Below are 11,608 nucleotides of genomic sequence, written 5' to 3' on the forward strand. Positions count from 1 at the left end.
AAGTACATTTATTTTTTAAAGCATCATGTTTGCAGCTTAACTTGTAAAAATTTGAATTTCTAGCTATTCACGACTGCCATCTTGTGGCAGTAAATGTTATCCCCACTAAAACTACTGTCAGATATTTCGAAGATCATATTACAAAGGAGGCTGACAAAAGATATTTCTCTTTTTGGTCGCATTTATATTTCAAAACAATTTCTTTACAGATACTTCCAGATCTACTAATCTCGCTTTCTTTCTATAACTAACAAACAGAATCTGCAAATGAAACTTTGATTACATCTGGAAAAGAAGAGAATGGGGACGGCAGCATATCAACCATTTACTTTAGGTGTAGAAATGGGACCTTAAATAATTAAATGGCAGAAATCTTTTCTAAAAATTAACAGCATCTTTAGGTGTGTGTTCCCAGAGACATGTTTAATAAGAACTAGAAAGTGCATTTCCTGCAGAAAATGCAGTGTGAATAACAGTCATTTCTTCCTTTGATGTGTTTTTACATCTTCCACTTCTTTCTCCATCAGGTGGTACTCTACGGTTGTCTCTGTCAACTAAAAGAGAAAGATACACGTCAGATATTAATAGCTTTAATAAGACACCCACCAACATCTTCCACCATCAACATTTACACTTACCTTTTTTGTGTTATTCAAGTGTACGATTGCAAATGTATAAAGCTATATTTTTCACAAGAAATCCAATCAGTGTTAGACTTGAACTAAAACTATATCTCAAGCATTGTCTTGGAGCATCATGAGTCAAGTCTCACCATGTCCATGAGGATTTCAATCTTTAGTTTTAGGTGGTTGTTTTCATCCTCCAGTTGGATATTTCTTTTCTTGAGCCTCTGTGCCACCCTGCCAGATGTGTTCTCACCGGATTCTGTTTAAATAAATGAAAAAGAATAAATACAACGCTGGCCAATCAGAAACACACAATGTGTCTGCATAGGTCCGTAGTCGGGGCTTCAAAGTCCTTACCTGTTATCCACTGTCCATCTTCAAATTCATGCTTTGACCTCCGATGTTCATCACAGGAGGTCCATATTCAAGGCCCAGCTCGACTTCCCTTGTTGATCTATCCAACTAAAAGAACCACACTTCAGTCTGCATCTCAGAATCTCCCAAATTAAACCAATTCTCTCTCTCTAGGTATCTACTCTGAGTGATCGGTGTAGATCTATTAACGAGTTATAAGTGTTGAAGAATGTTTGGCCATCTTCACACATTACTGTATATGCCACTATATATATTATGTACAGGGTATATTATATCTGTACAGGAGATAAGCGCCTGTTCAGTTCCACAGATACTCCCTTCTCTCTAAGCAGCACCAAAGGTAAGGCTATAGATAAAGGACCAACAAACAGTACATTGTAGTGTCTACGTTGAGGGACTTCATTATCTAACTAAGATGCTCCAGACAGAGAGACATCCACTGCAACTCTCACCGGCTTTTAATCTTTTGCGTATTTTACCAGTGGCAAGACGTGAGGACAAAATGTGATTAAGGAATGTATACTTCAGACTTAACTATCCAATAGGATGAGTGACAGCAATTCTAGCCATTCATGGATTTGCTGTTGGAATGGGTGATGGAAGAAGAGAGAGATAAATTGGGATGCTGTGGGAGACATCTTCACACCTAGACATCTGAAGCTACTGAGCAGCAGTAAAATAAACAGATCCCTTTCTAAGTATTCAGATCACTTCAGCAACGTGTTTGTATCCGCATCCTCCTTCTCTGGCAAACACAGAGGAGATGCAGTGGAAAGTTACTGGTGCAGTGAAGAAGCGACGGGTCCCAGCCGAATCACAATAGATGCATTATTAGACCCACGCTGCTGGAGATGGCATTTGGTGGACACTTGTTATCGTCAGACGTGGAATGAACATTCCCTCATGCACTTTACTTTGATGCGGATATTTCCCCTTGATTATTGTGATTCTGTACTTCTGCTAGACAACAATTCAGAGGCAAATACTGCACTTTTTACCTCTCTGCATTTATTTGTAAAAGTTTAGCCACATTAAAGTGATACACACATTAATGCATCAATAATTGTAATCCAATATATTGCTCTGAAATTCTGTAATTTCAGTTTTAGTACTAAATTATGCTTATGATACATTTTGAAAGCATTACTTTTGTTTGACCAACACTGATGCACGTATGTATTCTGTCTACATTACACATATTCTGCTTTTGTAAGTTCCTTCCTGGTGATTTAATTGTATTTCTGTAACCAATCTACTGTTTTAACTCAGTGTTTACTCCACTGTCTTCTCTTTTGGCAGCTGTAACATAGTTAATTTCCTCATAGTAGGACTGTTACACTTGTAACCCTCATATTTCTAAATAAACATTTCGTGCTGTCATCCTCGTGGCTACTACCATGAAGCATGAGCTTGCATTACTCCACTGAGGAGGGTAGGACCGGGGGGGGGGGGCATTGTACCTTAGAATAAGCTAGGGTAAGAGCCTTTGTCTAGGAACCCCTGATATGAAAGATATGCAGATATGACACAACAGCAGCATCACACTTCAGCATCACTTTGTGCTCGGGTTCGTGTTCATCTTTAAAAACAACTTTGCGTTATCACCGGTTATTAAACGGTTGGATCCACTGTGGGGGGAGAAGTGAGTGTGTGTGGGGGGGTTGATCGTCACAGCTTCTTTAGCTAGCAGCAACTTACTGTACTTCCACTGACCCGCCGGCCGGCCCTGTAGCGCCGCCGCCGAGGAAACACCCGTGAAATGGGGACCGGGGGTGTTCGGGAACATTCCTCCAGCACATCCCCGCGAAGTCAAGGCGCCTGTACGTACCTTCAGACTGGGTGCGGAGGTCCGACACGGTTCCCTGGACGGGCAGCATCTCTCCTCGCGGAGCCGTGCGACGGCACCTGTCAAGCGGCCGTTAGTTCTGCTCGCGCCGCTGTTCCCCCCGCCGCTGTTCCTGCTGCTGCTGCTGCTGCTGCTGCCGTGAAAGACTCACAGAAAACGGGTGGAATACCAGCGGAGGAGTCGCTCTCTTGCGGGCACAGTGGACGGCGTTTACCGGAGGTAGTCAACATTAATTTCCCGGTGGTGAGAGGACCGTGAACAGGAGCACACCTCCTCACGGATCTCCCCCAGCATCCCGGGTCGCACGGCGGATTGAGGTGTCGACACACGCCGCTGGTCTGGAGGAGTCGACTCGGATTTACCATCCAGTCAAGTGAGGGGGACGGACCGTACCACTTTTAGCCGCAGCGAGGGGGGGTGAGTAAACATGAGGACAGCCATTTAAACATTACTCGCAAAAAATTCAGTTTTTTGAGGATAGAAAATATAAAATAGTAGTTCTTTGAATCTGTATGGCAGATTATTGTTAATATTTACATACTTTTATACAACAGGCCAATAATGTAGTTGTTGGTGTGAGTGCTCCCCCCCTCTGCAGTAGATGTTCACATGTTGAAGACAAAACAATAGTACAGTGGGTGGGAGTTACCACATCTCAGCCTTCTTTGTATATAAAACACAAGTATTCATGTATTAATACTCGCTGCAGTGCTAGAGAAAGATAGCCTCCGCCACAGTTAATACTCTGTAAATGTTTTCTCATTGAGGAAAAGTCTCCACATGAACTCGTTTTAACAATATATGACCTTATATTTTCCATCTCTTTCAGTGGGAATATAATATATAACGTGCACCAATCCTCACATGTAATAAGTATCATTACAATCATATCTGCAAGTACAAATATACACACATATATGTGGTTAATGTACTTATTCCTGGAATATATTTTTAAAACGAAAAACAAAAAGCATGATGTCGGCTGTTATTAGCAGCGGTGGAAAGTTGCAAAGTGTATTGAGTCGGGTACGACACTTATAGTAAGGACAATTTTTAAGTACATGAGTAATTCAATTTTAGGCTACCACACTTTTACTTGACTACACTTCAGCGGGAAATAATGATTATACATTTTTATTCTACAGCTTTATTTATTATATAGTTTTCAGATTCAGATACATATATACATAACACATTTAACGAATAAAGTATGATATAGCTTATATACAGTATGATATGCAAGATTTTAAGAGAAATTTCTGAACTTTTTCAGCTGTGAACGATACTTGTTCCATCACTAATTATTATATATATATATATATATATTCTATAACACAGTGGAAGTATATTATTAAAATACAGTTAGATTATACTAATATCACACTAATGCAGTCTATATAACTATTCCGTATATATTTTTTTATTTTACCAAAGACATAATCAATGGTCGATAATAATGCTTCACAAAATTGTAACATTCAAGTCTATCTTTAAAAAACAACAAATTTTGGAGTTTGCTCTGGCACTATGCAGAGACAGATAAGAATTGCATGCTAAATATGACAGCATGGGTATAGGCCTCTAATAACAAACCCTTTACTCTTTAAACTGCCTGATGAGAGACAGTTTTTTCTATGTTCAATAGTTCAATATGGCAGAAGTTGTGTCATCTCTCTCCCTAGCCAGAATAGTGTTTTTTGTTCTCCAGGATATGGACAAATAACTCAAATGATCGATACATAAAAAAGCTTTTTAAGTGTGGGATGAACTAAACTCACAAATATGTAAAAGGTAATGTTTTTGCAGTGGAAGACCTCAGCACCTACTCCCCAAAACAATGTTATCGAGCAGTTGTAATAGACATTAGTATCAGTCATTGTGCTATTATGTGATTATAGTCCAGAGACAAGCTCAGCAGAAGGTCTAATCCAGGGTGATTTACTCCAGCTCGCCTTACATCCCTCATCAGTGTGTCACTCTGCTGACACTCTGCTGCTCCATCACAGAGACGCTCGCTTCCCAAATATAGGACACATCAAAAAGCAGTATACATGCAAATCAAAAAAAAAGAAGAAAGCTGCAACAGTGGTGTCTCTGCTGTGACTGCTCGCTCGCTGCACACACACCAAGAGGTTCTCATCCCCACTGCAGTTGAAATGCAAATGACACTGGAGACAGCATTTGCTGCAGATATTTGGACAAACTCTTAATGTTATACTCTTATCTGTAGTTTGTATTTCTCTTTATTCTCATTATCGTGGTCTGTATATATTTCTAATCTTGGCTGGAGGAACTGTAATGAAACCCTGAAATCCCCTGGGATCAATAAAGTATTTCTGATTCTATTCTACAGACCTAATGTCACATAATTATAAGTTTTTGATATGTTCTTCTTGTCAGCTTCTCCACATTAAACTGCAGTGACTTTGCAGTTTACAAAGCTGATGTTGAACCACTGCAGTCGCCTGAGAGAACTGCAGTGTTACAGACTCACGACAGTTTGTCTGATGTGTGTGTGAGTCATGTGCAGGTCCATTTTTTATTTAAAGAGAGTTTAATGCCAGACTATTTGCACTTTTCTCGCAATGTAAGATCTTTCGTAATAACTAATCATGGAATCTGTGATAATAATTTCCATATTTGCTGTGAAAATTGAAATGTAGTTATTGTGGAGGAGGATAAGAGGGAAGGAGATTATGCTGCTGCTCCTGAAAACATTCTATTTGTGTATGAGCTATGCAGTACAGCAAATATAACAACACAAGGCATATCTGTGTTCACACCTCTTTCAACAGAGATATTCAGTAACTACAAAATTAATCAATGTTAATAATCAGCATGTTTTTCCTTTTTCTCTAAATGTTAGGGCAACTGTAAGTCCTCTTCACACAGATTGTGCTACATTGGAGTTAAAGATTCAGCACATCTAAAAATAAGACATGAGCACCTGAACATCTCCACCTCCTCCTGCTACAGACACATCTTTCCTAAAGATTTCCTTTCTTTCCCCCCACTCCGCCTAATTCAACATCAGCTCGCCACCACAGGGATTTGGCTCTGTAGCTCCCGCCGTTGCTAAGCAACAGTGACAAGAAGCCTGCCTCTTCGATTATGTGTGTGTGTATGTGTGTGTGTGTGTGCGTGCGTTCTGGTGTTGTGTTTTGTAGCGAATCCAGCCCAAACAAAGAGTCGTTAAACCATGTTTCTACCACTGTAAAAATCTGTGTCAGTTACACAAAGAAGCAGTTTGTTTTATTTCTTATCAGTGTGACATTCAACTGATAACACTTGTGTTCAATTATATGCTTTTATTTGCTTTATTGCATTGTAAATATGTGCTTTGGCTGCATGTGACTGCAGCACATACTAAGGAGCTAACAAGACAACAAACAATGAACTGATACTAGAATCAGTTCTCCTTTATTTAATTTTGTCTACAAAATAAATTAGTAGTTGCATTAATTATTCTAGATCGAAAGCAAAAGTTATATCCTCCAGGAAAAAAACTAGAATCTTTCAATTCAGTTTTTGTTTTCCAGACAAACAAAACCAAGTTTCCTCTTATATAGGTGGAGAAAATTCAGTTTAATCATCTGAAGAGTTGTGATACAAAACTCAAAACCGTTTTGAGCCCTAGATTAATTTGGTAGCAAAGACACACTCATGTACTTATTTGGTTTCTTTTTATAAATAGTATCAGGCTGCACATATTTGGAAAAACTCTTAATGTTATACTCTTATCTGTAGTTTGTATTTCTCTTCATTCTGATTATTGTGGTCTGTATATATTTCTAATCTTGGCTGGAGGAACTGTAATGAAACCCTGAAATCCCCTGGGATCAATAAAGTATTTCTGATTCTGATCTACAGACCTAATGTCACATAATTATAAGTTTTTGATATGTTCTTCTTGTCAGCTTCTCCACATCAAACTGCAGTGACTTTGCAGTTTACAAAGCTGATGTTGAATGGGCTGTATGATGATGATAATGAGTGAAACCCTCCATGTTGGAGCCTCTCGTCTCTGCAGAAAAACACCTGGAGCCTCTTTGCTGCTGTTGAGTAAGAAACAGGGAAAAACTAATTCAGCCTAAACTCTGCATGTAAGCCTCTGAGGCTCCCGTATGATTTTAAGAAGGTATCCAGTTAACTATAGAGGATGAACTGCCCTCACCAGTATCTTTCCCATGGTCCTTTAAGCTGCTGCAGTGAAACGATTCCTACAGGTATCCTCAATGCTGTAGTGCTTAACAGATGTAGAATAATTCATCATCAACAGCTCGATTAATACGTTAATTGTATTTCAGGGACATTTACATTTAGCTTGGCACAGAACGGTTCAGTTAATGCGTAATTTTATGCATAGTAAGACAGCGCTTTAGATTATTTCTCAATTTCACTGACACTGGAGCGGGTTTGATAGGACAAATTAATCTTTGAATCATTGATTTGATTATTAGTCACTTCTCTGATCAAACCCAACCAATGGGTGCAGCCATGAGGCATGAGCAGCCGCAGCAGCATCTTCATCCACCTCCATCTTCATCTCCCTGCATACAGCTCTTGAGGGAGTGATTGGGCAGTGTGAAGCTTATAGCTGTAATTGAATTGCATTGTGCCCCCTTGTGGATGTTGATCCACAGTCAGGGAAGCGTGGGATGGTTTGATGGCCAACTAATCCCAAATGGTGAATCACTGTGGAGTCATTGTCCTGAAGTCCTGTTCACAATTATTGATCACAATGTGCGACTCATCTCGTCAGCATCACCCAAAGACAGATTTCACGGAGGCAAGGGATTGGTTCAAATGGATAGATCGGTCTGATTCTGTTTCATTACAGCAAATTCAATAATATCATGAAAATCAGTCATATTGTGGAGTAAACACAAATATCCCACTGGCAATCCTTTAATCAGGCTGCACAAAATGAAAGCCATTCATCAGCCCGCACTGTTTGACTTTTCCCTCTCAGTCACAGCCGAGCAAACAAACAGCAGTGGAATTACAGAGCGCTAAAGTATTCATCTTTTCAAATGGCTTTTTTAACAGCGGCTGAGGTGGCAGGCGACGCGACATTAGCAGCACTGATGAGGGAGCGCAGGGATAAGCTCTCCAGGTTGAGAGTGCATGTGAGGTTTGTGCAGCAGACCTGAATAGACACCATCTCAGCGGTGTCTTTTCCAAATGTGCTAAAGTGAGATAAAATGGCTGCTTGACTCAACATGACATGGGTGTGTTTCAGATAAGCCTGTCCCCCCCATCCTGCCTTTGCAGTAGTGGAGACACTTGTTTTCATGTATTTTCTATCTCGACTCATCGACTGTAGGTTCAGCTCATAGCATAAGCAGCTCTATCCAGACACTGACGGCCAAAATGGAGAATTTCTAATCCAGCCAGGACGACTGTAATATCATGTCATATCATATCATATCATATCATAATATGATATAATATACATAATATAAGTGTCTCAAACATTGAAACCCAAACTGGTCATTACTTAAACCAGTATGGTCCACTGACCTTGACATATAGTTTATTTACAACAGAAGAAAAATATTGTTCGGATGAAAGAAGAAATATTTCACCCACTTCCATGTTTGGTGTTTCCAAACACCAACGATCGAGATTTATACTTTTTGAGGTCACTATCATTTCTTTTTGCAGATTTTACAAAGTTGTTTTTCAAACTACTCCATGTGTCCACAGGGGTAATGGAGCAATGCACCACTCAACCAAAACAGGTAATGAAATTGTTTGCAGGTAAACACAAATGAAAAAAATGAACAAACAACAGAAGAAAACGGTTTTCAGACAAATGTTTAAACAGATTCCTGTTTCGTTTTGTCAGCAGCACACGTGTTGGAATTTCTGCGTTTTCTGTCCATAGTGCTGTAAAAAGTTTGAAAACTGATTATTTTGAAACGATTATTTCAAAAACCCTGGAAAAGTCAAATGAGGTCACACAATGACTGAATGGAAAACTCATAAATAAGCACATAAAAAAAACAAAATGTTCAGGCCTCCGAAACACAAAACATTCATCATATACGAAAGCTTCACAGACACAGGGGTTAATGTACGAATAAGGGGAAATGGTTTGTGCCTGGACATTCCCATATGCATATGGAAGGTTAATATATATATATAATGTAACGGCCCCCCCGCTTCTCCACACAAACGCTGAGTCTCTTGAACTGATGTACACGGCTCTTTATTCTCACATCTGGTTTGCCGTAGTGACACCGTAAAACTGTAATGACAGTTACAAGTTACAAAGATTTTAATCATTAAAACCAAACACGAACGTTAAAATACAATGAACAAACAAATCGCCACGTGAGACATCTGACTCGTTAACGTGACAGCGACTCCCTTCCGCACTACCCGCAGCAAAGTAAATGGGACCAGCTTCCTTACCTCGTTCCGCTTGGCGAGGGGTGTTAAGCTAAAGTTGTTTGGATGGTTCTTTCGGTCCGAGAAATGCCGCAAAGCTGGCGTCCGGTTTGGTTTCCTATCTGTGCCGGGCTGACGGCAGGGATTTTATTGCACTGGGGCGGAAACGAGGGATCAGGTGTGTCGAATAAAACCGTCCGCTCCTTTGCTGCAGGTAACTATGCGAGGGGAGTCGCTACGTATAAAAGACAATGAAAATAACCCAAACCGTAGTTGAACATAAGAACAATATATAGCCCAACCCTAAAATAAAAGAATAAAACAGTCTGCATAAACTGGCCGGTTTTGCTGACAGTTACACTCCCACCAAATCCTGATATAAACATTTTAACCGACTGTGCTATACAGGATTTCTAGAGCATTTAATGGCCCTTTCAGCTAAATATCTAGGAGTGTTATGTCCTTTTAACTACTCCTCATGCAGGCAAGTGGGATGCCTACGACCACAGGTATTACATGTATGTCGCCCTCTACAGTCTTTATTGATGTGTCCCTTCCTTAGGCAACCAAAACAGAGGCGGTTTTCGTGGATGAATGCCCTTTTATCTTCCAAAGATTTCGCAGCGAAAGAAGGGCACCTGACGATGCCATGCGTTTCATCTTGGCAGAGCACACATGGGGGTCTTCCCCTATAATTGGCCGTTTCAGGTGCATCTCGGGTGGCGTACTTTAATTGGGCAGTTGAATTGAGGGATCTGGCTTCCTTCTCGACTGTGGGATTAAAGTTCATCCAATGTGGGGACGTGATAGGGTTGCAAGATATCCGGGCCTCTTTGTTCAGGAACGCTGTGAAACTTTTGAAATCAGGGTAATCCCCCGCTTTATACAGGTTATCGTCGACGATTCGGCCCCACTTTTGTACAATCCAATCAGGTAGTTTTTGAAGTAGCTTGTGGTTTTCTTCGCAATCATTCAAGATGGTCAAACCTTTAACGTGTGGGATTGCCTCTGCGCAGCCTTGGAGAAAGTCTGTAAAATCTCTCAGTGCTAACGGATCAGTCGCACTGATTTTGGGCCATCTGGCGAGCTTGTCTCTGAAGGCCTTTTGAACAAGGAATGGGTTTCCGTATCTCTCATGTAGGACTTTCCAGGCACCTGTATATGCGTCCTCAGAGTTCCTATAGAAGAACCCTTCCACTGCTCTGCGGGCTTCTCCGACGAGGTAGATCTTTAGATAATACATCTTCTCGCTTGGTGAGAGAGGTTTCTGATCGATAAGGGTTGTAAAAGACATCTTCCAATCAGTGAACTTCAAAGGATCGCCATTAAACGTTTCTGGCTCCGGTACAGGCAAGCGATTTATGCTTAGTGCGCTTGCTATTGCTTGGGCCAGAGAGACTGTATCTTCAGATGTTGTTGCTCGCAAAGGTGCTAGTCGAGGTTGAGATGGTGAACCATTTGAATTTAGCCGAGCTTCATATCTGGTCTCCTGGTGAGCAGCGACTGATTCATGGTTCATCCCATCTTGGCGGACATCTTCGAAACTGTTATATGCTCTTACTCTAGCAGCTGCTACCTGGACTTCCTTCTCTGCCTTAAGCTGCTGCAGGTTCCTCCTTTCCTCTTCTAGCTTTGATTGTCTCTCTGTCCTTTTCCGCTCCAATTCGGTCAACATGGCCGCCTCTTCAAGTTTCCATTCATCTTCCAGTCTTCTGAGCTTGGATTCCTGGGATAGAATGTCTTTTGTTGCCTTTACCTCCGCTTGCTTGGCTGCGAGCTCTGCTTCTGCGTCTTGTCGTTTACTAGAGCTTGTTGAAATTGCATTTGATTGGTCTGAGTTCCGTGATGTTTCTGAAAATGCGGTTTCAGTATTTGTAAGTCCAAATATGGAGCCATGATCTTCCTTACTCAGCACTATTCTCACTCTCTCCTTCTCGACTCGTTCATTATAGTTGCCATCGATGATGTCTCTGCGTTTACTCACAAGAGCAAGAATTTCTTCAGTCAGAGCAGAGCAGGTGTCCATTTTACCAACGATATCTGGGGTGGTGGTTTGGCTGCATACAAGTGCCTCATAATGATGGCTCACCACATCATGGTTTGTGCAAATTTTTCGTTGGATTTTATCGAGGTCATCTGGAGAGCAGTAGTTTTTCATTTCAGTCCGAACTTCTCTTGCTGACAATTTCCAGGACTCATAGGCCGAATAGAAAGTATTTTTATGCAGCTCTCGGATGTTCTCAGGAATTATTCTTTGCCGCGAGCCTGGTCTGTCTTGATGCATGGGAACTGATTTACTTGTTGCTGCTGCTTTAAGTGACATTTTATTTTACTTGCGTTGTTAATTTGACCTTCGGACCTTAAT

The 11,608-nt window shown here is 40.8% G+C and overlaps 1 pseudogene; it reads right to left on the reverse strand.

Annotated features, from left to right (window-relative positions):
• Positions 1-222: 222 nt before the first annotated feature.
• Positions 223-3,141, reverse strand: LOC133022880 (protein chibby homolog 1-like; annotated as a pseudogene).
• Between the last annotated feature and the right edge of the window lie 8,467 nt (positions 3,142-11,608).

Source organism: Limanda limanda, chromosome 17 (assembly GCF_963576545.1).
Source record: "Limanda limanda chromosome 17, fLimLim1.1, whole genome shotgun sequence".
NCBI lineage: Eukaryota > Metazoa > Chordata > Actinopteri > Pleuronectiformes > Pleuronectidae > Limanda > Limanda limanda.